The sequence below is a fragment of the Dendrobates tinctorius genome, unplaced genomic scaffold (assembly GCF_039654945.1).
Source record: "Dendrobates tinctorius isolate UK_male_01 unplaced genomic scaffold, ASM3965494v1 ptg000035l, whole genome shotgun sequence".
Classification (NCBI taxonomy): Eukaryota; Metazoa; Chordata; class Amphibia; order Anura; family Dendrobatidae; genus Dendrobates; species Dendrobates tinctorius.
In genome coordinates this window covers 3,784,266-3,811,321 of record NW_027361703.1, presented here as the reverse complement: position 1 = coordinate 3,811,321, position 27,056 = coordinate 3,784,266, and the positions used below count along the sequence as shown (strand labels likewise).

General features: G+C 47.9%; 1 protein-coding gene across 2 annotated transcripts in view; it reads right to left on the bottom strand.

Annotated features, from left to right (window-relative positions):
• TMEM117 (transmembrane protein 117) overlaps positions 1-26,638 on the bottom strand; it is a 456,251-nt gene extending 429,613 nt beyond the window's left edge. Inside the window, exon 1 of one of the 2 annotated variants that reach the window (XM_073573233.1) lies at positions 25,861-26,638. The gene's annotated coding sequence lies outside the window, so the exon portion shown is untranslated. The remainder of the gene's footprint in view (positions 1-25,860) is intronic. The other variant, XM_073573232.1, reaches the window with a different exon arrangement.
• Between the last annotated feature and the right edge of the window lie 418 nt (positions 26,639-27,056).

The window sequence follows — 27,056 nt, the reverse complement described above, 5'->3', positions numbered from 1 at the left end:
GGCATCCCCAGGTACTCAAAATGTCCCTCCGGAGTATTAAACGCCGTCTTCCATTCATCCCTGTGCTTGATGCGAATAAGATTATACGCCCCCCTGAGGTCAAGCTTAGTAAACCAGCAAGCACCTTTAACTCTGGAGAATAAATCAGAAATCAGGGGTAACGGATACTGAAATTTAACCGTAATTTTGTTGAGGGAACGATAGTCAATACAAGGCCTTAATGAACCATCTTTCTTGGCCACGAAAAAAAACCAAGCACCTAAGGGCGAAGAGGATGGTCTAATATGACCCTTTTCCAACGACTCCTTAATATAAGATCGCATAGCCTCGTGTTCGGGCAGGGCCGCCATCAGGGCATGACAGCCCTTACTGCTGTATGGGGCCCGATGAACATCAGTACAGAAGGGGGCCCGCAGATCAGGGGCCCCGCTCCTGTGCTGCCAGTCATCGGGCCCCAAGTGCTGTGCGTCATAGGGGCGCCGGGCAGGCCACAAGTGTGCGCTGCGATCGGGCCTGCAGCGCACACATCAGCAGAGCCGCCACAGCGCCCGACATCCGAAAGATAGAGAAGAGCTGAAGGACCTGTGGTGACGTCATCATTATCACAGGCCTTCAGCATTGATCAGATCCGCCCCCTGATCACATGACGATGACGTCACTACAGGTCCTTTCAGCTCACACAGCAGCAGCTCCATCTTCAGCGCAGGAGCGAGGTCAGGTAAGAAGAAAGTTTTTAATTTTGAAAGGGGCAATATGTATCCCTGGCAGAATGGAGACACGGGGGCAGGATTGGAGACACACAGGGGCAAATATGGAGACGGGGCAGGATTGGAGTCACACAGGGGCAAATATGGAGACAGGGGGCAGGATTGGAGTCACACAGGGGCAAATATGGAGACAGGGGCAGGATTGGAGACACAGGGGTAAATATGGAGACAGGGGGCAGGATTGGAGACACAGGGGCAAATATGGAGACGGGGCAGGATTGGAGACACAGGCAAATATGGAGACAGGGGGCAGGATTGGAGACACAGGGGTAAATATGGAGACAGGGGGCAGGATTGGAGTCACACAGGGGCAAATATAGAGACGGGGCAGGATTGGAGTCACACAGGGGCAAATATGGAGACAGGGGGCAGGATTGGAGACGGGGCAGGATTGGAGTCACACAGGGGCAAATATGGAGACAGGGGGCAGGATTGGAGACACAGGGGTAAATATGGAGACAGGGGGCAGGATTGGAGACACAGGGGAAAATATGGAGACGGGGCAGGATTGGAGTCACACAGGGGCAAATATGGAGACGGGGCAGGATTGGAGACATACAGGGGCAAATATGGAGACAGCGGGCAGGATTGGAGTCACACAGGGGCAAATGTGGAGACAGGGAGCAGGATTGGAGTCACACAGGGGCAAATGTGGAGACAGGGGGCAGGATTGGAGTCACACAGGGGCAAATATGGAGACAGGGGGCAGGATTGGAGTCACACGGGGCAAATGTGGAGACAGGGGGCAGGATTGGAGTCACACAGGGGCAAATGTGGAGACAGGGGGCAGGATTGGAGACACACAGGGGCAAATATGGAGACAGGGCGCAGGATTGGAGACACACAGGGGCAAATATGGAGACAGGGGGCAGGATTAGAGACACACAGGGCCAAATATGTAGACACGGGGGCAAAATGCAAGACATGGGGGTAGAATGCAAGACATGGAGGCAGAATGCAGAAATGGGGGCAAAATGCAAGACATGGGGGAAGAATGCAGACATGGGGACAGAATGCAAGACATGGGGGCAGAATGCAGACATGGGGGCAGAATGCAGACATGGGGGCAGAATGCAGACATGGGGGCAGAATGCAGACATGGGGGCAGAATGTAGACATGGGGACGGAATGCAAGACATGGCAGAATGCAGACATGGGTGCAGAATGCACACATGATGGGGCAGAATGCAGACATGGGGGCAGAATGCAGACATGGGGGCAGAATGCAGACATGGGGGCAGGGGGCAGAATGCAGACATGGGGGCAGGCGGCAGAATATGACAGTGAGACACAGGAGGGGGCTGAATGTGACAGTGAGACATGGGGCAGAAAGGACATGGGGCAGAATGTGAGACATGAGGGCAGAATGTGAGACATGAGGGCAGAATGCAGAACGTGAGGGCAGAATGCAAGATATGGGGGCAGAATGCAGACATGGGGGCAGAATGTGACAGTAAGACACAGGGGGGGGCAGAATGGGACATTGAGACACAGGAGGGGGCAGAATGTGAGACATGGGGCAGAATGTTACAGTGAGACACAGGAGGGGGCAGAATGTGACAGTAAGACACAGGAGGGGGCAGAATGTGACAGTGAGACACAGGAGGGGGCAGAATGTGAGACATGGGGCAGAATGTTACAGTGAGACACAGGAGGGGGCAGAATGTGACAGTGAGACACAGGAGGGGGCAGAATGCCCATGGGGGCAGAATGTGAGACACGGGGTCAGAATGGACATGGGGGCATAATGTGACAGTGAGACACAGGAGGGTGAAGAATGTGACAGTGAAACACAGGAGGGGACAGAATGTGAGGCACGGGGGCAGAATGTGACAGAGAGACACAGGAGGGGGCAGAATGTGACAGTGAGACACAGGAGGGGGCAGAATGTGAGACACAGGGTACAGGATGGGAGACACATGGTGCAGGATCATGGGGCAGGATGGATACGATGTAGACAAATGGGGCAGGATCTGGAGATCATGTGGGGGCAGAATGGATACTCATGAGGGCAGGATGAGAGAAAATATGGCTGGAGCCAGGATGGGGGATATTATTACCATAGGGGCTAATTAAGGGATATTATTACTGCAGTGATGTATTTATTTTATTTTTTTGAGGATACTGCTTTAAATGGGGGGAGGTTCTGTTACTGTGCAGAGCGACACTATGTCGCCTTTTTTTCTTCTTCATCTGGTGTAGTGTAGAAGTTGGGAAAAAAATTAAGTAATGTGTTCTGCAAGTGGAGCTCTAGATAACTGTAAATGAACAGAAACTGCGGACGGCACCGCTATTACCATATATCAGCTGATGGTATGCGTCTGGCAGCAGGCTGTCATCCAATGCTCCTGGGTGCTTGACCTCGCAGCGATCAAATCATTGAATCCAAGTATAGGAAAGGTCGCACTCGACAGGATAAAATATAGCTCCTTTATTGACACATATTTACATGTCAGGTCAGAGTGGTGTGGCAAGAGTGTTCACAAGCTGACAACGGCCGTTTCGCGCTGTTCAAGCGCTTCCACGGACCCGTGGAAGCACTTGAACAGCGCGAAACGGCCGTTGTCAGCTTGTGAACACTCTTGCCACACCACTCTGACCTGACATGTAAATATGTGTCAATAAAGGAGCTATATTTTATCCTGTCGAGTGCGACCTTTCCTATACTTGGACTCTAGATAACTGTGTTATTTCCTCCAGAGACAAGCCCTGGCTGGAAGACGTGATGGCGATCTGTGCTGGATGAAAGATGAAAAGCAAAGATGAAGGACTTCACCTAGAGACATCACTGGTGAGTTTGTGTTACCTGTACAATGACACTATACACTATATACAGAGTGCCTTTGTACAATGTGACCAGTGATCACTGTATTACCTGTACACTGACACTATATACAGAGGTCCTGTGCATAATGTCACCAGTGATCACAGTATTACCTGTACACTGACACTATATACAGAGTTCCTGTGTATAATGTCACTGTATTACCTGTACACACACTACATACTAAGTACAGATCTCCTGTGTATAATGGCACTTATGGTGATAGTAATATGTTTTTTTATTAATGATCAGTATTGTAGTATTCAGTCACCATGTGCTGGTAATATGTGGTCTGGTCATGGTGCGGTGGTATTTGTCCCTTGTATGTGCTATTATTCTGTCACTGGTGGTAATATGTGGCCTGGACATGGTATGGCTGTATTTGTTCCCTGTATGTGGTATTATTGGTCACCATGTGGTGGTAATATGGTGTCTGGGCATGGTGTGGTGGTATTTGTCCCTTTGGATGTGATATTATTGGTCATTTTAAAAATTGAAAAATAAATTAAAAAAATATACCTAAATTGTATTGGATATTTTAGCAAATGTTTAATAGGTTAGAGTAGAATAGGGCTCAGCCAAAAGAGTCTACCTAGTGGTGGCAGACTTAAAAAATCTTTTGGTCATAACAAGAGCTGCTGGCTATGTGTGTGATCTGGAGATGGGAACTGTTAATGTGTGATTGGTGAGAAGTGGAATTTTTCTAAGAGAGAGCGGTGGGGCTGTGGACAGTTTGAGGGGTGGAGGGCAGGGCTGGGGTGGAGCCTGGGTGGAGTCTCAAGGGGGCCCAAAAAATTTTGCCAGTGTGGGGCCCCAAAATTCCTAGTGGCAGCCCTGTGTGTGAGTGCGAGACGAACGGTGATAGGGAGCTTGTGTCTCGCTGTTCTACCATGGAATTAAACTGTATTGGTGTCAAGCTGATGCCGAGACAGTTCAATGCGGCCAGGGCCGCCATCAGGGCTTGACAGCCCTTACTGCTGTATGGGGCCCGATGAACATCAGTACAGAAGGGGGCCCGCAGATCAGGGGCCCCGCTCCTGTGCTGCCAGTCATCGGGCCCCAAGTGCTGTGCGTCATAGGGGCGCCGGGCAGGCCACAAGTGTAGGCTGCGATCGGGCCTGCAGCGCACACATCAGCAGAGCCGCCACAGCGCCCGACATCCGAAAGATAGAGAAGAGCTGAAGGACCTGTGGTGACGTCATCATTATCACAGGCCTTCAGCATTGATCAGATCCGCCCCCTGATCACATGACGATGACGTCACCATAGGTCCATTCAGCTCACACAGCAGCAGCTCCATCTTCAGCGCAGGAGCGAGGTCAGGTAAGAAGAAAGATTTTATTTTTGAAAGGGGCAATATGTATCCCTGGCAGAATGGAGACACGGGGGCAGGATTGGAGACACACAGGGGCAAATATGGAGACGGGGCAGGATTGGAGTCACACAGGGGCAAATATGGAGACAGGGGGCAGGATTGGAGACACAGGGGCAAATATGGAGACAGGGGGCAGGATTGGAGTCACACAGGGGCAAATATGGAGACAGGGGGCAGGATTGGAGTCACACAGGGGAAAATATGGAGACAGGGGGCAGGATTGGAGACACAGGGGTAAATATGGAGACAGGGGGCAGGATTGGAGTCACACAGGGGCAAATATGGAGACGGGGCAGGATTGGAGTCACACAGGGGCAAATATGGAGACAGGGGGCAGGATTGGAGACAGGGGGCAGGATTGGAGTCACACAGGGGCAAATATGGAGACAGGGGGCAGGATTGGCGACACAGGGGTAAATATGGAGACAGGGGGCAGGATTGGAGACACAGGGGCAAATATGGAGACGGGCCAGGATTGGAGTCACACAGGGGCAAATATGGAGACAGCGGGCAGGATTGTAGTCACACAGGGGCAAATATGGAGACACAGGGGCAAATATGGAGACAGGGGGCAGGATTGGAGTCACAGGGGCAAATGTGGAGACAGGGGGCAGGATTGAAGTCACACAGGGGCAAATGTGGAGACAGGGGGCAGGATTGGAGTCACACAGGGGCAAATGTGGAGACAGGGGGCAGGATTGGAGTCACACAGGGGCAAATATGGAGACAGGGGGCAGGATTGGAGTCACACAGGGGCAAATGTGGAGACAGGGGGCAGGATTGGAGTCACACAGGGGCAAATGTGGAGACAGGGGGCAGGATTGGAGACACAGGGGCAAATATGGAGACAGGGCGCAGGATTGGAGACACACAGGGGCAAATATGGAGACAGGGGGCAGGATTAGAGACACACAGGGCCAAATATGTAGACACAGGGGCAAAATGCAAGACATGGGGGTAGAATGCAAGACATGGAGGCAAAATGCAAGACATGGAGGCAAAATGCAAGACATGGGGGCAGAATGCAGGCATGGGGACAGAATGCAAGACATGGGGGCAGAATGCAGACATGGGGGCAGAATGCAAGACATGGCAGAATGCAGACCTGGGTGCAGAATGCACTCATGATGGGGGCAGAATGCAGACATGGGGGCAGAATGCAAGACATGGGGGCAGGCAGAATATGACAGTGAGACACAGGAGGGGGCTGAATGTGACAGTGAGACATGGGGCAGAAAGGACATGGGGCAGAATGTGAGACATGAGGGCAGAATGTGAGACATGAGGGCAGAATGCAGAACGTGAGGGCAGAATGCAAGATATGGGGCAGAATGCAGACATGGGGGCAGAATGTGACAGTAAGACACAGGGGGGGCAGAATGGGACATTGAGACACAGGAGGGGGCAGAATGTGAGACATGGGGGCAGAATGTGACAGTGAGACACAGGAGGGTGCAGAATGTGACAGTGAGACACAGGAGGGGGCAGAATGTGAGACATGGGGCAGAATGTTACAGTGAGACACAGGAGGGGGCAGAATGTGAGACACAGGGTACAGGATGGCAGACACATGGTGCAGGATCATGGGGCAGGATGGATACGATGTAGACAGATGGGGCAGGATCTGGAGATCATGTGGGGGCAGAATGGATACTCATGAGGGCAGGATGAGAGAAAATATGGCTGGAGCCAGGATGGGGGATATTATTACCATAGGGGCTAATTAAGGGATATTATTACTGCAGTGATGTATTTATTTTATTTTTTTGAGGATACTGTTTTAAATGGGGGGAGGTTCTGTTTGTTACTGTGCAGAGCGACACTATGTCACCTTTTTTTCTTCTTCATCTGGTGTAGTGTAGAAGTTGGGAAAAAAATTAAGTAATGTGTTCTGCAAGTGGAGCTCTAGATAACCGTAAATGAATAGAAACTGCGGATGGCACCGCTATTACCATATATCAGCTGATGGTATGCGTCTGGCAGCAGGCTGTCATCCAATGCTCCTGGGTGCTTGACCTCGCAGTGATCAAATCATTGAATCCAAGTATAGGAAAGGTCGCACTCGACAGGATAAAATATAGCTCCTTTATTGACACATATTTACATGTCAGGTCAGAGTGGTGTGGCAAGAGTGTTCACAAGCTGACAACGGCCGTTTCGCGCTGTTCAAGCGCTTCCACGGACCGTGGAAGCGCTTGAACAGCGCAAAACGGCCGTTGTCAGCTTGTGAACACTCTTGCCACACCACTCTGACCTGACATGTAAATATGTGTCAATAAAGGAGCTATATTTTATCCTGTCGAGTGCGACCTTTCCTATACTTGGACTCTAGATAACTGTGTTATTTCCTCCAGAGACAAGCCCTGGCTGGAAGACGTGATGGCGATCTGTGCTGGATGAAAGATGAAAAGCAAAGATGAAGGACTTCACCTAGAGACATCACTGGTGAGTTTGTGTTACCTGTACAATGACACTATACACTATACACAGAGTGCCTTTGTACAATGTGACCAGTGATCACTGTATTACCTGTACACTGACACTATATACAGAGGTCCTGTGCATAATGTCACCAGTGATCACTGTATTACCTGTACACTGACACTATAAACGAGTTCCCGTGTATAATGTCACTGTATTACCTGTACACACACTACATACTAAGTACAGATCTCCTGTGTATAATGGCACTTATGGTGATAGTAATATGTTTTTTTATTAATGATCAGTATTGTAGTATTCAGTCACCATGTGCTGGTAATATGTGGTCTGGTCATGGTGCGGTGGTATTTGTCCCTTGTATGTCCTATTATTCTGTCACTGGTGGTAATATGTGGCCTGGACATGGTATGGCTGTATTTGTTCCCTGTATGTGGTATTATTGGTCACCATGTGGTGGTAATATGGTGTCTGGGCATGGTGTGGTGGTATTTGTCCCTTTGGATGTGATATTATTGGTCATTTTAAAAATTGAAAAATAAATAAAAAAAATACCTAAATTGTATTGGATATTTTAGCAAATGTTTAATAGGTTAGAGTAGAATAGGGCTCAGCCAAAAGAGTCTACCTAGTGGTGGCAGATTTAAAAAATCTTTTGGTCATAACAAGAGCTGCTGGCTATGTGTGTGATCTGGAGATGGGAACTGTTAATGTGTGATTGGTGAGAAGTGGAATTTTTCTAAGAGAGAGCGGTGGGGCTGTGGACAGTTTGAGGGGTGGAGGGCGGGGCTGGGGTGGAGCCTGGGTGGAATCTCAAGGGGGCCCAAAAAATTTTGCCACTATGGGGCCCCAAAATTCCTAGTGGCAGCCCTGTGTTCGGGTATAGATAAATTGAAAAGTCGACCCTTGGGAAATTTACACCCAGGTCTCAACTCAATTGCACAGTCATAACTCCTATGAGGAGGCAAAGACGCAGACTTGCTCTCACTAAATACATCATAAAAATCAGCCAAATAGTCAGGAACATCATGCGACTGGGGAGAGGTGGAGAAAACAGGAGTGTCGCCAAGAGCACACCGACAACCCCAACTCACCACAGACACAGATTTCCAATCCAAAACTGGATTATGGATTTGCAACCAGGGAAAACCCAGAACAATGGTATCATGTAAATTATGCAACACCAAAAATCTGCAATTTTCTTGGTGGTCTGGCCGTCTGGGGCGACCCACATTATCACCTGGGTCCAAAACTGAGGTTTATTCTTCACCAAAGAAGTAGCATCAATACCCCTCAAAGAAATAGGCGTCCACAGAGGTGTCATAGGAAAACCACAACGTTTAGCAAAATCCAAATCCATTAGATTCAAGGCGGCTCCTGAATCCACAAAAGCCTTTGCGGAAAATGTGGATAAGGAGCAGATCAGAGTAATTGCCAAAAGAAACTTAGGTTGTACACCACCCACAGCAAATGTGTGTGCAAAACGTTTCTCTCGTTTAGGGCAGACAGAAATAACATGAGAGGCATCATCACAGAAAAAACATAGCTTATTGCGCCTTCTAAACTCCTGACATTGCGCCCTAGACAAAACTCCATCACATTGCATAGGTTCAGACATTTGTTCAAAATGTGGCAGTGCCTCCCGTGTAGTCTTGCGTTCACATAAACGCCGATCAACTTGAATGGCCAATGACAAAATCGTCAAGACCAGAGGGAACAGGAAATCCCACCATAGTATCTTTTACAGCTTCTGACAAACCCTTCCGAAAGAGAGCTGCCAAGGCATTATCATTCCACGTAGTAAGGACCGCCCACTTTCGGAATTTCTGACAGTATAACTCTGCAGGATCCTGACCCTGGTTCACTGCCAATAGGGCTCTATCAGCTTGATCAATAGCATTAGGTTCATCATATAACAACCCCAAGGCTTGAAAAAATGCATCCACATTAGTCAAAACAGGATCTTCAGGTGTCAAAGAAAACGCCCAATCCTGGGGATCGCCGCGCAGCAAGGAGATGACAATTTTAACCTGCTGCGCAGAGCTCCCCGATGAGCTAGGCTTCAAGGCAAGAAATAATTTACAATTATTCTTAAAATTCAAAAATTTAGACGGATCCCCAGAAAACACATCAGGAAGAGGGATCCTTGGTTCAACAGCATGTGAATGAGTGAGACAGGTGGAAATTCCCCGCACTTCAGCAGCGAGCTGCTCCACACGATCAGACAATTGCTTAATCTCCATCAAGGAGAAAAAGAAAAAAAAAAGAATCCTCCTACGGCCACAGAGAAAAAGAGGAGAAAATATACATATAAAAAAAAAAAAAAAAAATTCTGACTTTTTTTTTTTTTTTTTTACAATTCTCTCCTGCTTTTGAGTACCCTAGAGTTTGCGGTATGGCTGGTGATTCTGTTATGAATGAGTCACCGAGGAGGAGAAAACAAAAAGCAAGCTAAGCCCAGAAAACCGGAGAGGTTGGTAACTTGCGGATTGCAGACCCCTGATCTGATCCACAACAACTAGCAGTAGCCGTGGAGCGTGCCTACGGTGGTCCTAGACGCCTCGTCACGGCCGGAGAACTAAATAAACCTAAAGAAAGAAAGGGAAAATCTAAACTGCCCCAGAGCAGACCCCAAAGCAATAGACAGCCCCCAACATGTATAGTCGGTGAAACAAGATGAAAACACAGACACAGAAAGAAAGATAGGCTGAGCAAACAATGGGGCCCTCACTAACTAGAAAAGACAGGAAAGAAAAGCTGCTGTCTGCAATCATGCAAAAAAACCTGCCAAAAAAAAAAATGTCCAACACGTCTGATAGAAAAAGACCCTGAAGTCGCTAGACTTCAAAACATTATATCAGCACTCAGGTATATTCTGAAGACAGAGCAAAAGAGAGCAACTGATCAGAGACAAAATGGGGATTCAGCCCAGTCCCAGCCAGGGCTGGCTGAACACAAAAACTAAGTAAACCAGACAAAAACTCATATGAACAATAGCAGAGAAAACTTAGCTTTAGGAAGGCAGGAACCAAACTGAAAACCAGAGGCACAGTCAGGAAAAATCACCAGCAAGAAACTAGGGAGTCGGCTGCCTTAAATCCAATCAGAAACTCCTGAAGTCCAATCGCAGTCCTCTTCCTCCTCAGGTGGCCGGTCTCTGCCATTTAGATCAGCTTCATTACCTCCCTTCACCAACAGAGGGAGTTCAGATAGAGAACTCACTACTCCTCTGTCAGCACAGCCAGCTCCATAACCCTCACCAGAAGCCAGAGGCAAACCCGAAAATGGGCTCACAACAGGTTATGCATACACAAGCTCTTCAGCCTCAGAAATCTCACCCACGTCAGGGTTTCCTCGTAGTTCCTTCATCATGCTGCAGACGTCCATTCCCTACAGGGAATCATCAGGCACGTGCAGCCATTCAACACAGCGTTCCTTGCTGTCAGGAGGACAGCCCCCATCTCTCCCAGACGGGGCCTTCCAAAACGGACCAACCAGGTCCCTGCATTCACCTCATGTGACCTATCCTGGCCACATTATATGGTCCGTAGCCAAGCCCACCGGGTCATATGGCTATGACCTCATCACAGGTCCTTGAACCATTCTCACACACTTTACAATATCGTTCTTAACCACACCCCTGTGTTGATTTGTAGTTAACTAGTTACGCCCGTCTCACCAGCTACCTGGAGACTTCTCCTTGACACAATGAAACAGCACCTAAGCAGTATCACTGCTGATCAACACACACATAAGTCTCCATCTCAAGGCCACCCACCTTGAGATACACAACGGCCATTCAGTATTCTGCCATTCATCCTCTCTCCTAAGACATCCACACAGCGCCGCCTAGCGGACACAGTGGTCACTACACCACATACCTCCCCCCCTCTGTTCAAACTTGTGGGGTTGAACACACAACTTTACATCAGGATCTAGAGACCGGGCAGTCATTACACCTTGCCCCACAGGTCGAGAGAACCGTCTCCGTCTGTCATACGGCCTCATCTCTACGTTAGGCCTCCCCCGGCCCCAGCAGTCAGAATATCGGCCCTGATCTTTGGCCCTCCAGTCACAGCCTGTCTGCGTCATCAGACACTGTTTAGTCACCACATTCCTCTCCCTGTTTGTTACGTTCCCTGACCAGCTCAGTGTGGTCATAAGTCTTACTTAAGCCTACTGTCTGGCCTGAGTCTGACTCATTCAGTGTCTCACAGGAACTACGGTCTTTCAACTTCGTCCTGCCAGTCGAACTACCACTTGTTGACATTCTTCGGCCCTCTGCCATGTCACTTCTTGGAGGAACCCTTCGGGTCCTTATATCTTGGGTTGAAGGCTGCTGCCACCTGGTGTTCCGTACCTGTTTATTGATCCGCCGACGGTCCAGCCTTAACTGCTCAATCTCTTGCAGGTACCCCACTCGATACTCCAATAGCATCCAAAAGTTTCTCAGGCTTTCCACGGAGCCAACCACCATGATGGGAATCCTACCCTCTTCACTGGATACCTGGTCTTCATCATCAGGAGGGATCCTCACCACACCGAAGATATTCACAAGGTCTTGCATTACCTTCCCGAATCTTCCAATGATTTTCCCAATCAGACCTTTGGGTACCGGAACTACATCTTTCCGCAAACCCAGCCGATCCATAGCCTCCCTTGCTAACTCTAGGCGTCGAACAGCTTTCGTATTACTCCACCTGACCAGCTGTTTGACGTGGAGACGTTGCAAATGCATCTCTTTTAGGACAGCTACCTGGTTTGATGTATCGTCTTTGGCTGATATTATCACCAACTGCCGAGTCTCAGGTGTCCAGTGCACCTTACACGCCTTGACCTCCTCTTTGAAAGCCTCATGCACACCTTCCTCAGCACAGGCTTCTTGCATGTCTTCTGGTACATCAATCACAAACTTGAAGGTCGTGGCCTTGCTCTCTTCCAGGTCAGGAGGCTCTGGCTTTACCACGGACACTTCCCTCAGTACAGTTGACCCGACCAGGTGACTGTCTTCTTCAGTTCTTAGCTCAATAACTTCATGAGATTTTATCTCTTCATGACCCTTTGCCAAGATGGGTACTGGCAGTTCCGTCTTGTTATCAGTCGTGCTCAGCGGCTGTAAGTCTTCGTCCAAGCTCTTCTCCCGCAGAAGACCTTTTACTACTCCTCTGAGTTCGTCCATCTCTTCCCTAAGGATCTTGTTCACACTTTGCCAGGTGACCTCTGAGCTCCAAGACTTCTTTCTCGAGCCCCTCCACCCTGTGCTCGGCCATTTGTCTAAGGACTCTTTCTCGTTCGAGATGTTCTTCCACTGTCTCTTTTATTAACTGTATCTCATGATCTTGTTTTCTTTTTGCCAGCACGTGTCACACCACTACTTCTTTGATTATATTATCAAAGGGTACCACTGGGTCAGTCCCATCAGTCTCATCTCCCAGCCCACCATCCGTCATGTCACGAGACATCAGGTCCGTAAGTTGGGCAGATGTACCTTTTCTTCCGGTTAGTTCTACCTCTGACCTGTCCACTTTTGGAGGCTTCACCGTCTCAGTGTCCGCTGGCCCCACAGTCGAAACGTTTTCATCGTCCGACCATACGTCATCAAACACAACAAAGTCTCGGCCCCTCTCAAAGGTATGCACTAAGTTTGGTGGCATACTACCACCTTGACACTTCCCCTTTGTCATCTCAATTATAACTCTGTCCACCGTATAATTCACAATGACCCCATGGTCGCAGCGAACCCTGACGTTTTTCTCGGTCAGAGATAAAACGAGAGGAGTTCCTGTCAGAGTCACCTCTTTGAGTCCAGCCTACCAGGGACTCCTTCCCGATGCAGCATCACGGTACACACCTGTGGCCCGTCGTTATCAGGAAAATACATGCCGCACTCCTCAAAAGTCATACACACACACTGCGGTTCCCCAGACATACCCACTGAGGCAACCAGTGCTGCCATTTCCTGAACCATCCCAATTTGGGTCACCGCCCCTTCCTGGGACTCCACCCCTTTTTGGCTTACCACCTCAATTTGAGTCACAGCCCCCTTCTCAGACTCCACCCCCTTTTGGGCTACTACCCCGATTTGGGTCACCGCCCCCTTTCGGGATTTCCCCATGTCCGATATACCGGTCTTCTCAGACCACAGTTTCACACCACACAGTTTATGTCTCTTACGATACCACACAAGTCCTTGTTGGCACCACCACAGCTCCTGCTGGTGTCCCCTTCGTAACCCCGCCGAGTTACCGGAAGCTGCTTGTTACCTTCGTAACCCCGCTGAGTTACAGGAAGCCGCTTGTCACCTTCTTGACTCCCACTGAGCCACCGCAGGCTGAGTTGAAAAAAGAAAAAAAAACACCACACAAAACTCATGTGTCCTGTCTGTGTGCTATTCAGGACGCCCTGTCTCCGCCTGAGACCGTCCAACACACAGGGCGCACCGGGTGCTATTCAGGGAGCCGACCCTCCTCCCAGGGTTTCCCAACACACCGGCCTCACCAGGTCCAGGGGCTCAGTGGGTGCTCTTCAGGACATCCATCTCCTCCTGAGACTGCCCAACACTCACGCCTCACCAGGTCCAAGGTCATACCACGTGCTCCAGGGATCCGATTCTTCTCCCAGAACCTCCCAACACTGACCCTCCAGGACCTTGCTCACTGAACCCTCCAGGTACACAGTCTTTCCCACTGACCCAGGTCAGTACAACACGAACACCTGTCCGTTACCTGTGTCGGCCACACAGGGCCTCGGGCACCTTTTTTCCGCAGAGGTACCCTAGCAATCACCAGTCTCTTTCTCACTGACCCCGATCAGTACAACACGGCTTTCACAACCGTCACCTGCTGGCCGTGCAGGTTCTCGGACCCCTCTACCGCAGAGGTGTCCTATAAGTCTTTTCCACTGACTCCTGTCAGCATAACACATGGCTTTCCAGACTGTCAGCCCACCTGGCTCAGCGTTGCCAGCACTGCAACATGCGCTTTTGGAAACCGTTGCCCTTAGCAACCGAAATGTTGCAGTCCTCTTCCGTTGTTCCTAGCAACAAGGCTACAACATTGCTCATAGCTTTCTCCACCAATTGTAAGGTAGCGCTGTTATTCAAGGAGGGGACACTCGCTTAGCAGCCACAAAACCAGATCCGGCACAGGTTTTCCATAAACAATCATAGTCCATGCGGTTTATTTAGCATCATAAACCCACAGCAGCAACATAAACTTCATAACATCAGCATAGTGTCCATGACAGAGTTCAGCTCCGTAATCCCTGTGGTCACACAGGTTATGCATACACAGGCTCTTCAGCCTCAGTAATCTCACCCACATCAGGGTTTACTCATAGTTCCTTCATCATGCTGCAGACGTCTGTTCCCTCCAGGGAATCATCAGGCAAGTGCAGCCATTTAACACAGCGTTCCTTGCTGTTAGGAGGACAGCCCCCAGCTCTCCCAGACGGGGCATTCCAAAATGGACCAACCAGGTCTGTGCATTCACCTCATGTGACCTACCCTGGCCACCTTATATGGTCCGTAGCCACACCCACCGGGTCACATGGCTATGACTTCATCACAGGTCCTTGAACCATTTTCACACACTTTACAATATCGTTCTTAACCACACCCCTGGGTGGATTTGTAGGTAACTAGTTCTGCCCGTCTCACCAGCTACCAGGAGACTTCTCCCTGACACATTGAAACAGCACCTCAGCAGTATCACTGCTGATCAACACACACATAAGTCTCCATCTCTCCATCTCAAGGCCACCCACCTTGAGATACACAACGGCCATTCAGTATTCTGCCATTCATCCTCTCTCCTAGGACATCCACACAGCGCCCCCTAGCGGACACAGTGGTCACTACACCACAATATATATAAAGCTGAGTGTACAGCTCCGCCCACTCCACATAGCCACATTCACTATAATATCCCACATCATCCCGTCAGCCAGAGCCACCGCACTACTACCCCTAATATCCCACATCATCCCGTCAGCAAGAGCCACCGGACTACTACCCCTAATATCCCACATCATCCCGCCAGTCAGAGCCACCAGACTACTACCCCTAATATCCCATATCATCCCGTCAGCCAGAGCCACCGGACTACTACCCCTAATATCCCACATCATCCTGTCAGAGCCACCGGACTACTACCACTAATATCCCACATCATCCCATCAGAGCCACCGGACAACTACCCCTAATATCTCACATCATCCCGTCACAGCCGCCGGACTACTACCCCTAATATCCCACATCATTCCGTCACAGCCACCGGACTACTACTCCTAATATCCCACATCATCCCATCAGAGCCACCGGACTACTACCCCTAATATACCACATCATCCCGTCAGCCAGAGCCACTGGACTACTCCCCCTAATATCCCACATCATCCCGTCAGCCAGAGCCATGAGACTACTACCACTAATAACCCACATCATCCCGTCAGAGCCACTGGACTACTACCCCTAATATCCCACATCATCCCGACAGAGCCACCGAACTACAACCCCTAATATCCCACATCATTCCGTCAGAGCCACCGGACTACTACCCCTAATATCCCACATCATCTCATCAGCCAGAGACATCAGACTACTACCCCTATTATTCCACATCATCCCGTCAGCCAGAGCCACCGGACTACTATCCCTAATATCCCACCAGCCAGAGTCATTGGACTACTACCCCTAGTAATCCACATCATCCCGTCAGCCAGAGCCACCGGACTACTACCCCTAATATTCCACATCATCCTGTCAGCCAGAGCCACCGGACTACTACCCCTAATATCCCACATCATCCCGTCAGCCAGAGCCATCAGACTACTACCACTAATAACCCACATCATCCCGTCAGAGCCACTGGACTACTACCCCTAATATCCCACATCATCCCGTCAGCCAGAGCCACCGGACTACTACCCCTAATATCCCACATCATCCCATCAGCCAGAGCAACCGGACTACTCCCCCTAATATCCCACATCATCCCGTCAGCCATAGCCACCGGACAACTACCCCTAATATCCCACATCATCCCGTCAGCCAGAGCCATCGGACTACTACCCCTAATATTCCACATCATCCCATCAGCCAAAGCCACCAGACTACCACCCCTAATATCCCACATCCTAACTTCCATACCAGGGATCCCGTTAAGAGAGGCCTGGGGTCAAAACCAAGGCGCTGGATGGATTTTCCCTGACTTCCATACCAATGATCCCTTTAAGAGGGAGGATGTGCCTATGGAATGGAGGATGTGTGATGGGTATATGGGCAGGGAGGAGGGGATTCATTTCTGTCATGTGCTCTCTGCTGCTTTCTGGGGGCAGACAATGGCTGGGAGCTTATGTTCCCGGGGATGCTAGATTTCTCCCACCATGGCAGTGTCTGCTGAGGTGTTGTCGTGGAGTGAGAAAACTATTGCTCATAGCAACCAATCACAACTCAGCTTCTTTGCTTACTGATTGATTGCAAGGAAAGCTGTTGCTCATAGTAACCAATCACAGCTCAGCTTCTTGTAAACAGCTCTGATGAAATGAAAGATGCTTCATGATTGGTTGGTGATACACACTCACATACATACATTCACTTTTATATATAGAGACTAGCTGAAGAGCCCGGCCCTTGCATAGTAACTAACTGCGGTTACTTATAACTAATTATAATGATTCTATCTATATATAAAGCTGAGTGCATAGCCCCACACACTCCGGATAGCCACATTCGCTATAATATCCCACATCATCCCGTCAGCCAGAGCTACCTGACTATTACCACTAATATCCCACATCATCCCGTCAGCCAGAGCTATCGGACTACTACCCCTAATATCCCACATCGTCTCGACAGCGAGTGCCACAGCACTACTACCCCTAATATTCCACATCATCCCGTCAGCCAGTGCCACCGGACTACTACCCCTAATATGCCACTTCATCCTATTAGAGCCACCGGACTACAACCCCTAATATCCCACATCATCCCATCAGCCATAGCCACTGGACTACTAATATCCCACATCATCCCGTCAAAACCACCGGGCTACTACCCCTAATATCCCACATCATCCCATCAGCCATAGCCACCGGACAACTACCACTAATATCCCACATCATCCCGTCACAGCCGCTGTACTACTAACCCTAATATCCCACATCATCCCGTCAGCCAGAGCCACTGGACTACTACCCCTAATATCCCACATCATCCCATCAGCCAGAGCAACCGGACTACTCCCCCTAATATCCCACATCATCCCGTCAGCCATAGCCACCGGACAACTACCACTAATATCCCACATCATCCCGTCACAGCCGCCGGATTATTACCTCTAATATCCCACATCATCCCGTCAGCCAGAGCCACCGGACTACTCCCCCTAATATCCCACATCATCCCGTCAGCCTGGGGTCAGAACCAGAGACTTGAGTGGAATGGCCCTAACTTCCATACCGGGGATCCCTTTAAGAGAGGCCTGGCGTCAGATCCAGAGCGCTGAGTGGATTTGCCCTGACTTCCATACCAATGATCGCTTTAATAGAAGCCTGGGGTGGTTAGAATCAGAGCGCTGAGGGATTTACCCTAACTTCCATACCAGAGATTCCTTTAAGAGAGGCCTGGGGTCAGAACCAGAGCGCTGAGTGGAATTGCCTTAACTTCCATACCAATGGTCCCTTTAAGAGGCCCTGGGGTCAGAACCACAGCGCTGAGTGAAAGGTCCTAACATCCATACTGGGGATCCCTTTAAGAGAGCCTGGGGTCAGAACCAGAACGCTGAGTGGAACTGCCCTAACTTCCATACCGGGGATCCCTGGGGATCCCTTTAAGAGAGCCTGGGGTCAGAACCAGAACGCTGAGTGGAATTGCCCTAACTTCCATACCGGGGATCCCTTTACGAGAGGCCTGGGGTCAGTACCAAAGCGTAGAATGGAACGGTCCTAATTCTATACCAGGGATCCCTTTAAGAGAGGCCTGGGGTCAGTACCAAAGCGTAGAGTGGATTTGCCCTCACTTCCGTACCGGGGATCCCTTTAAGGGCCTGGGGTCAGAACCAGAGTGCTTAGTGGAATTGCCCTAACTTAAATACTAATAATCCTTTTAAGAGACACTGGGGGGGCAGAACCACAGAGTTGAGTGGGACGGTCCTAACTTCCATACCGGGGATCCCTTTAAGAGAGGCCTGGGATCAAAACCAGAGCGCTTAGTGGAATTGCCCTAATTTCCTAACCAATGATCCCTTTAAGAGACCCTGGGGACAGAACCACAGCGTTGAGTGGAACGGTCCTAATTCTATACCAGGGATCCCTATAAGAGAGGCCTGGGGTCAATATCAGAGCGCTTAGGGATTTGCTCTCTGCTCTTTTCTGGGAGGCAGACAATGGCTGGGAGATTATGTTCCCAGGGATGCTAGATTTCTCCCACCATGTCAGTGTCTGCTGAGGTGTTGTCAATTTGGGAAAACTGTTGCTCATAGCAACCAATCACAGCTCAGCTTCTTTTAAACATCTCTGGTGAAATGAAAGATGCTTAGTGATTGGTTGCAAAGAAAACTGTTGCACATAGCAACCAATCACAGCTCAGCTTCTTTTAATCAGCGCTGGTGAAATGAAAGATGCTTCGTGATTGGTTGGTGACACACACAATTTTATATATAGAGATTACAGCAGGGTTTTTCTCATTTTGTCTCTTGTAGGTTTTGTATGCTTTATGGCCAATGTGAACATGCGTTTATATGCTTCATGTGTACCAACTCAAACCAAGCTTTTATTTCTATTCAGTATTTGTTTGTTATGCTGTGTGCAGTATTTATTTGTGATGCTTTGTGCGGTATTTGTGTTGCTCTATGCAGTATTTATTTGTGATACCGTGTACCGTATTTATTTCTGCTACTGTGTACAGTATTTATTTACAATGCTGTGTACGGTGTTTATTTGGGATACAGTGTAGTATTTGTGATGCTGTGTGCAGTATTTAATTGTGATGCTGTGTGCAGTATTTATTTGTGATGCTTTGTACGGTATTTATTTGTGATGCTGTGTATGGTATTTGTGAGCTGTGTATGGTATTTGTGATGCTGTGTGTGGCATTTGTGATTCTGTGTACAGTATTTGTGATGGTGTGTGGGGTATTTGTGATGCTGTGTGTGGTATTTGTGATGCTGTGTGCGGTATTTATTTGTGTTGCTGTATGCAGTATTTGTGATGCTGTGCACAGTACTTATTTGTAATGCTGTGTGCAGTATTTATTTGTGATGCCATGTACGGTATTTATTTGTGCTACTGTGTACAGTATTTTTTTACAATGATGGGTATGGTGTTTACTTGTGATTCTGGGTGTAGTATTTGTAATGCTGTGTACAGTATTTATTTGTGATGCTGTGTACAGTATTTATTTGGGATGCTGTGCACAGCATTTATTTGTGATGACGTGCACAGTATTTATTTGTAATTCTGTGTGCAGTATTTATTTGTGATGCTGTGTGCAGTATTTATTTGTAATGCTGTGTGCAGTATTTATTTGTAATGCTGTGTGCAGTATTTATTTGTGATGCTGTTTGCAGTATTTATTTGTGATGCCGTTTGCAGTATTTATTTGTGATGCCATGTATGGTATATATTTGTGCTACTGTGTACAGTATTTATTTACAATGCTGTGTATGGTGTTTATTTGTGATACTGGGTGTAGTATTTGTAATGCTGTGTGCAGTATTTATTTGTGATGCTGTATGCAGTATTTATTTGTGATACCGTGTACCGTATTTATTTGTGCTACTGTGTACAGTATTTATTTACAATGCTGTGTACGGTGTTTATTTGGGATGCTGTGTGTAGTATTTGTGATGCTGTGTGCAGTATTTATTTGTGATGCTGTGTGCAGTATTAATTTGTGATGCCATGTACGGTATTTATTTGTGCTACTGTGTACAGTATTTATTTGCAATGCTGTGTACGGTGTTTATTTGTGATACTGGATGTGGTATTTGTGATGCTGTGTACAGCATTTACTTGTGATGCCGTGTACAGTATTTATTTGTGATGCCATGTGCAGATTTTATTTGTGATGCTGTGTGCAGTATTTACTTGTGATGGTGTGTACGGTATTTATTTGTGCTGCTGTATGCAGTATTTATGATGCTGTGTGCGGTATTTATTTGTGATGTGTGCACTGTGCAGTATTTATTTGTGATGCTGTGTGCACTATTTGTGATGTTGGGTGTAGTATTTGTGATGCTGTGTGCTGTATTTATTTGTGTTGCTAAATGCAGTATTTATTTGTGATGCTGTGTCTGGTGTTTGTGATGGTGTGTGCGTTATTTATGAAGCTGTGTGCAGTATTTGTGATGCTGTGTGCGGTATTTGTGGTGCTGTGTGCAGTATTTGTGATAGTGTGTGCGGTATTTGTGATGCTGTGTGTGGCATTTATTTGTAATGCTATGTGTGACATTTGTTAGGCTGTGTGCGGTATTTGTGATGCTGTGTGCGGTATTTGTGATGGTGCGTGCGGTATTTGTGATGGTGTGTGTGGTATTTGTGATGGTGTGTGTGGTATTTGTGATGTGTGTGTGGTATTTGTGATGCTGTGTGCGGCATTTATTTGTAATGCTGTGTGTGGCATTTGTTAGGCTGTGTGCGGTATTTGTGATGCTGTGTGCAGTATTTGTGATGCTGTGTGCAGTATTTGTGATGCTGTGTGCGGTATTTGTGATGCTGTGTGTGGCATTTATTAGTAATGCTGTGTGCGGTATTTGTGATGGTGTGTGCGGTATTTGTGATGCTGTGTGCGGCATTTATTTGTAATGCTGTGTGCGGTATTTGTGATGCTGTGTGCAGTATTTGTGATGCTGTGTGTGGCATTTATTTGTAATGCTGTGTGTGGTATTTGTGATGGTGTGTGCTGTATTTGTGATGCTGTGTGCGGCATTTATTTGTAATGCTGTGTGTGGTATTTGTGATGGTGTGTGCGGTATTTGTGATGCTGTGTGCGGTATTTGTGATGCTGTGTGCGGCATTTATTTGTAATGCTGCGTGTGGTATTCGTGATGGTGTGTGGGTGTGGTATTTGTGGTGCTGTGTGCGGTATTTGTGATGGTGTGTGCTGTATTTGGGATGCTGTGTGCGGCATTTATTTGTAATGCTGTGTGTGGTATTTGTGATGCTGTGTGCGGTATTTGTGATGCTGTGTGTGGTATTTGTGATGCTGTGTGCGTGATGGTGTGTGGGTGTGGTATTTGTGGTGCTGTGTGCGGTATTTGTGATGCTGTGAGCGGTATTTGTGATGCTGTGTGCAGCATTTATTTGTGATGCTGTGTGCGGTATTTGTAATGCTGTGTGTGGTATTTGTGATGCTGTGTGCGGTATTTGTGATGCTGTGTGCAGCATTTATTTGTGATGCTGTGTGTGGTATTTGTGGTATTTGTGATGCTGTGTGTGGTATTTGTGATGCTGTGTGCAGTATTTGTGATGCTGTGTGCAGTATTTGTGATGCTGTGTGCGGTATTTGTAATGCTGTGTGCGGTATTTGTGATGCTGTGTGCAGCATTTATTTGTGATGCTGTGTGCGGTATTTGTGATGCTGTGTGCAGTATTTGTGATGCTGTGTGCGGTATTTGTGATGCTGTGTGCGGTATTTGTGGTACTGTGTGCGGCATTTATTTGTAATGCCGTGTGCGGTATTTGTGGTACTGTGTGCATTTATTTGTAATGTTGTGTGCGGTATTTGTAATGCTGTGTGTGGTATTTGTGATGCTGTGTGCGGTATTTGTGATGCTGTGTGCGGTATTTGTGATGCTGTGTGTGGTATTTGTGATGCTGTGTGTGGTATTTGTGATGCTGTGTGCGTGATGGTGTGTGGGTGTGGTATTTGTGATGCTGTGAGCGGTATTTGTGATGCTGTGTGCGGCATTTATTTGTGATGCTGTGTGCGGTATTTGTAATGCTGTGTGTGGTATTTGTGATGCTGTGTGCGGTATTTGTGATGCTGTGTGCAGCATTTATTTGTGATGCTGTGTGTGGTATTTGTGATGCTGTGTGTGGTATTTGTGATGCTGTGTGTGGTATTTGTGATGCTGTGTGCGGTATTTGTAATGCTGTGTGCGGTATTTGTGATGGTGTGTGCAGCATTTATTTGTGATGCTGTGTGCGGTATTTGTGATGCTGTGTGCAGTATTTGTGATGCTGTGTGCAGTATTTGTGATGCTGTGTGCAGTATTTGTGGTACTGTGTGCGGCATTTATTTGTAATGCTGTGTGCGGTATTTGTGATGCTGTGTGTGGTATTTGTGGTACTGTGTGCGGCATTTATTTGTAATGCCGTATGCGGTATTTGTGGTACTGTGTGCATTTATTTGTAATGTTGTGTGCGGTATTTGTGATGCTGTGTGCGGTATTTGTGATGCTGTGTGTGGTATTTGTGATGCTGTTTGTGGTATTTGTGATGCTGTGTGCGGTATTTGTGATGCTGTGTGCGGTATTTGTGATGCTGTGTGCGGTATTTGTGATGCTGTGTGCGGTATTTGTGATGCTGTGTGCGGTATTTGTAATGCTGTGTGCGGTATTTGTAATGCTGTGTGCGGTATTTGTGATGCTGTGTGCAGCATTTATTTGTGATGCTGTGTGCGGTATTTGTGATGCTGTGTGCAGTATTTGTGATGCTGTGTGTGGTATTTGTGGTACTGTGTGCGGCATTTATTTGTAATGCTGTGTGCGGTATTTGTGGTACTGTGTGCGGCATTTATTTGTAATGCCGTGTGCGGTATTTGTGGTACTGTGTGCATTTATTTGTAATGTTGTGTGCGGTATTTGTAATGCTGTGTGTGGTATTTGTGATGCTGTGTGCGGTATTTGTGATGCTGTGTGCGGTAATTGTGATGCTGTGTGTGGTATTTGTGATGCTGTGTGCGTGATGGTGTGTGGGTGTGGTATTTGTGGTGCTGTGTGCGGTATTTGTGATGCTGTGAGCGGCATTTATTTGTGATGCTGTGTGCGGTATTTGTAATGCTGTGTGTGGTATTTGTGATGCTGTGCGTGGTATTTGTGGTATTTGTGATGCTGTGTGCGGTATTTGTGATGCTGTGTGTGGTATTTGTGATGCTGTGTGCGGTATTTGTGATGGTGTGTGCGGTATTTGTGATGGTGTGTGCGGTATTTGTGATGCTGTGTGCGGTATTTGTGATGCTGTGTGCGGCATTTATTTGTGATGCTGTGCGTGGTATTTGTGGTATTTGTGATGGTGTGTGCGGTATTTGTGATGGTGTGTGCGGTATTTGTGATGGTGTGTGCAGCATTTATTTGTGATGCTGTGTGCGGTATTTGTGATGCTGTGTGCAGTATTTGTGATGCTGTGTGCAGTATTTGTGATGCTGTGTGTGGTATTTGTGGTACTGTGTGCGGCATTTATTTGTAATGCTGTGTGCGGTATTTGTGATGGTGTGTGTGGTATTTGTGGTACTGTGTGCGGCATTTATTTGTAATGCCGTGTGCGGTATTTGTGGTACTGTGTGCATTTATTTGTAATGCTGTGTGCGGTATTTGTGATGCTGTGTGCGGTATTTGTGATGGTGTGTGCGGTATTTGTGATGGTGTGTGCGGTATTTGTGATGCTGTGTGCGGTATTTGTGATGCTGTGTGTGGTATTTGTAATGCTGTGTGCGGTATTTGTGATGCTGTGTGCGGTATTTGTGATGCTGTGTGCGGTATTTGTGATGCTGTGTGCGGTATTTGTGATGCTGTGTGGTATTTGTGATGCTGTGTGTGGTATTTGTGATGCTGTGTGCGGTATTTGTGATGCTGTGTGCGGTATTTGTGATGCTGTGTGCGGTATTTGTGATGCTGTGTGTGGTATTTGTGATGCTGTGTGTGGTATTTGTGATGGTGTGTGCGGTATTTGTGATGGTGTGTGCGGTATTTGTGATGGTGTGTGCCGTATTTGTAATGCTGTGTGCGGTGTTTGTGATGGTGTGTGCGGTGTTTGTGATGCTGTGTGCGGTGTTTGTGATGCTGTGTGCCATATTTGTAATGCTGTGTGCGGTGTTTGTGATGGTGTGTGCGGTATTTGTGATGCTGTGTGCGGTATTTGTGATGGTGTGTGCGGTATTTGTGATGCTGTGTGCGGTATTTGTGATGGTGTGTGTGGTATTTGTGATGCTGTGTGCTGTATTTGTAATGCTGTGTGCGGTGTTTGTGATGCTGTGTGCGGTGTTTGTGATGCTGTGTGCGGTGTTTGTGATGCTGTGTGCGGTGTTTGTGATGGTGTGTGTGGTGTTTGTGATGCTGTGTGTGGTATTTGTGATGCTGTGTGCGGTATTTGTGATGGTGTGTGCGGTATTTGTGATGCTGTGTGTGGTATTTGTGATGCTGTGTGTGGTATTTGTGATGGTGTGTGCGGTATTTGTGATGGTGTGTGCGGTATTTGTGATGGTGTGTACGGTGTTTGTGATGGTGTGTGCCGTATTTGTAATGCTGTGTGCGGTGTTTGTGATGGTGTGTGCGGTGTTTGTGATGCTGTGTGCGGTGTTTGTGATGGTGTGTGCCGTATTTGTAATGCTGTGTGCGGTGTTTGTGATGGTGTGTGCGGTGTTTGTGATGCTGTGTGCGGTGTTTGTGATGCTGTGTGCGGTGTTTGTGATGGTGTGTGCGGTATTTGTGATGGTGTGTGCCGTATTTGTAATGCTGTGTGCGGTATTTGTGATGGTGTGTGCCGTATTTGTAATGCTGTGTGCGGTGTTTGTGATGGTGTGTGCGGTGTTTGTGATGCTGTGTGCGGTGTTTGTGATGGTGTGTGCGGTGTTTGTGATGCTGTGTGCGGTGTTTGTGATGGTGTGTGTGGTGTTTGTGATGCTGTGTGCGGTATTTGTGATGGTGTGTGCCGTATTTGTAATGCTGTGTGCGGTGTTTGTGATGGTGTGTGTGGTGTTTGTGATGCTGTGTGCGGTGTTTGTGATGGTGTGTGCGGTGTTTGTGATGCTGTGTGCGGTGTTTGTGATGCTGTGTGCGGTGTTTGTGATGGTGTGTGTGGTGTTTGTGATGCTGTGTGTGGTATTTGTGATGCTGTGTGCGTGATGCTGTGTGCGGTATTTGTGATGCTGTGTGTGGTATTTGTGATGCTGTGTGCAGTATTTGTGATGCTGCAATATAATTTGGGCTCTTATTCTATATAAATAGAAATATGACTTATTAATAAACCAGTCACATATTAGACCTAGTTTTAAACTTCTCTTTCTGAAATAATACATAGAACCCCAGCATATCCCTGCAGTACATGGAGAAGGGTCAGGTCACAGCCAGTGACATGTTCATGATTTCCGCCATTTATTTCCTAGGGGTGGGCTGCAATCTGCCCCCACCATGTGCCGGGCGCTGGCTACACCCACATGCACTGTACAAACACAGGTTGGTGGGCTTAGTGCAATGCTGAGATTGGGGTGAGCCCTGGTTTCAGAGGCCATCACTTACCGGCAGCCTGATAAACACTGCTCTAGAGCTTCCAGGGCATTGCTTCAGCTTCCAGGAATAGCAGCCATCATGCCCACGCCCTCCACATCCAGGCTGCCGGTGCTCCACTCACTGAGGTGCTGCACCAAGGCGCACACAGAGGGAAGCAGCGTGTCCTCAGTGAGAGTCACTCATTGCAGTAATACGAGGAGGCATCACAGGACTGACGGAGGGGCACAGTTGGCAGCCATTACACCTATAAATTACGTCATCTGTTATGTAAAATGCTGTTTACTGGCACAGGACAGGCAGTGGGCTCCTGAACGGGTTAAAAGGCTGAGCAGATTACCGCAGATGTGGTGACAGGGTGTGCAGAGTCTATTGTGTCTGTGAGCAGGATTTGTGCTCCCTGCCAGGAGGGGTTTACAACACAAGATGTGACCCCTCAAGTCTAGAAATGGGACCTAGTCTGACCGGCCTGTTAAGTAAATTGATTTTTTTTTTTTTTTTTTTTTTAAATGTGCCTTTTTCTACAATAAAATGTCAGGTTATGTCTGCCGAACTAAATTGTAGAGGCACAAGACTGCAGTGAATAAGCACCAAAACGTGCCAAATATATGTTTCTGCTCAGGCAAGAGGCGCGCGTTCACATTTACACAATAACCGCAGTATCACACATGTATTTCAAGTTCTTTTTTCTTCTGTTACTTTTTGTACATACGTTATCCTGTTCTCCAACTCAGCAGATGGCTGAAAAACTACCTAGAACATGCTTCGTCATAAGAGAAACGCCATTGACCTAAAAAACCCAACAACATAAAAACCGAAATCTGTGTGTAAAGTGACCGAGGGTGGTAGCCGTGGTCGAGCTACTTCTCCATAACACCCTGGCACGTCATAGGAGAATTGTGTCGCAGTCCCATTGTGTATCACACGTGTAGGCCGCAGACCTCCACTCTCTCCTGGCCTCCATCCTCAGGAGCCGCTGCGCATAATTTAGGGGACAAACAGCTCGCTTCAGCAAACAAAAGTTTACTGGTCAGATTGTAACATGCAATATTGGTACAACACTTATTTCTTCTTAATACAGTGCACCCTGGGCATTATTATCCACATCTCATGGACTATGCCCGTGTTTACGTTTTCCCATCAGCCCCAGGGATTTCTGTTCTTGTTCCGCTGTACACCCGGAATCGGTTACCTTCCGTTAACGTGGT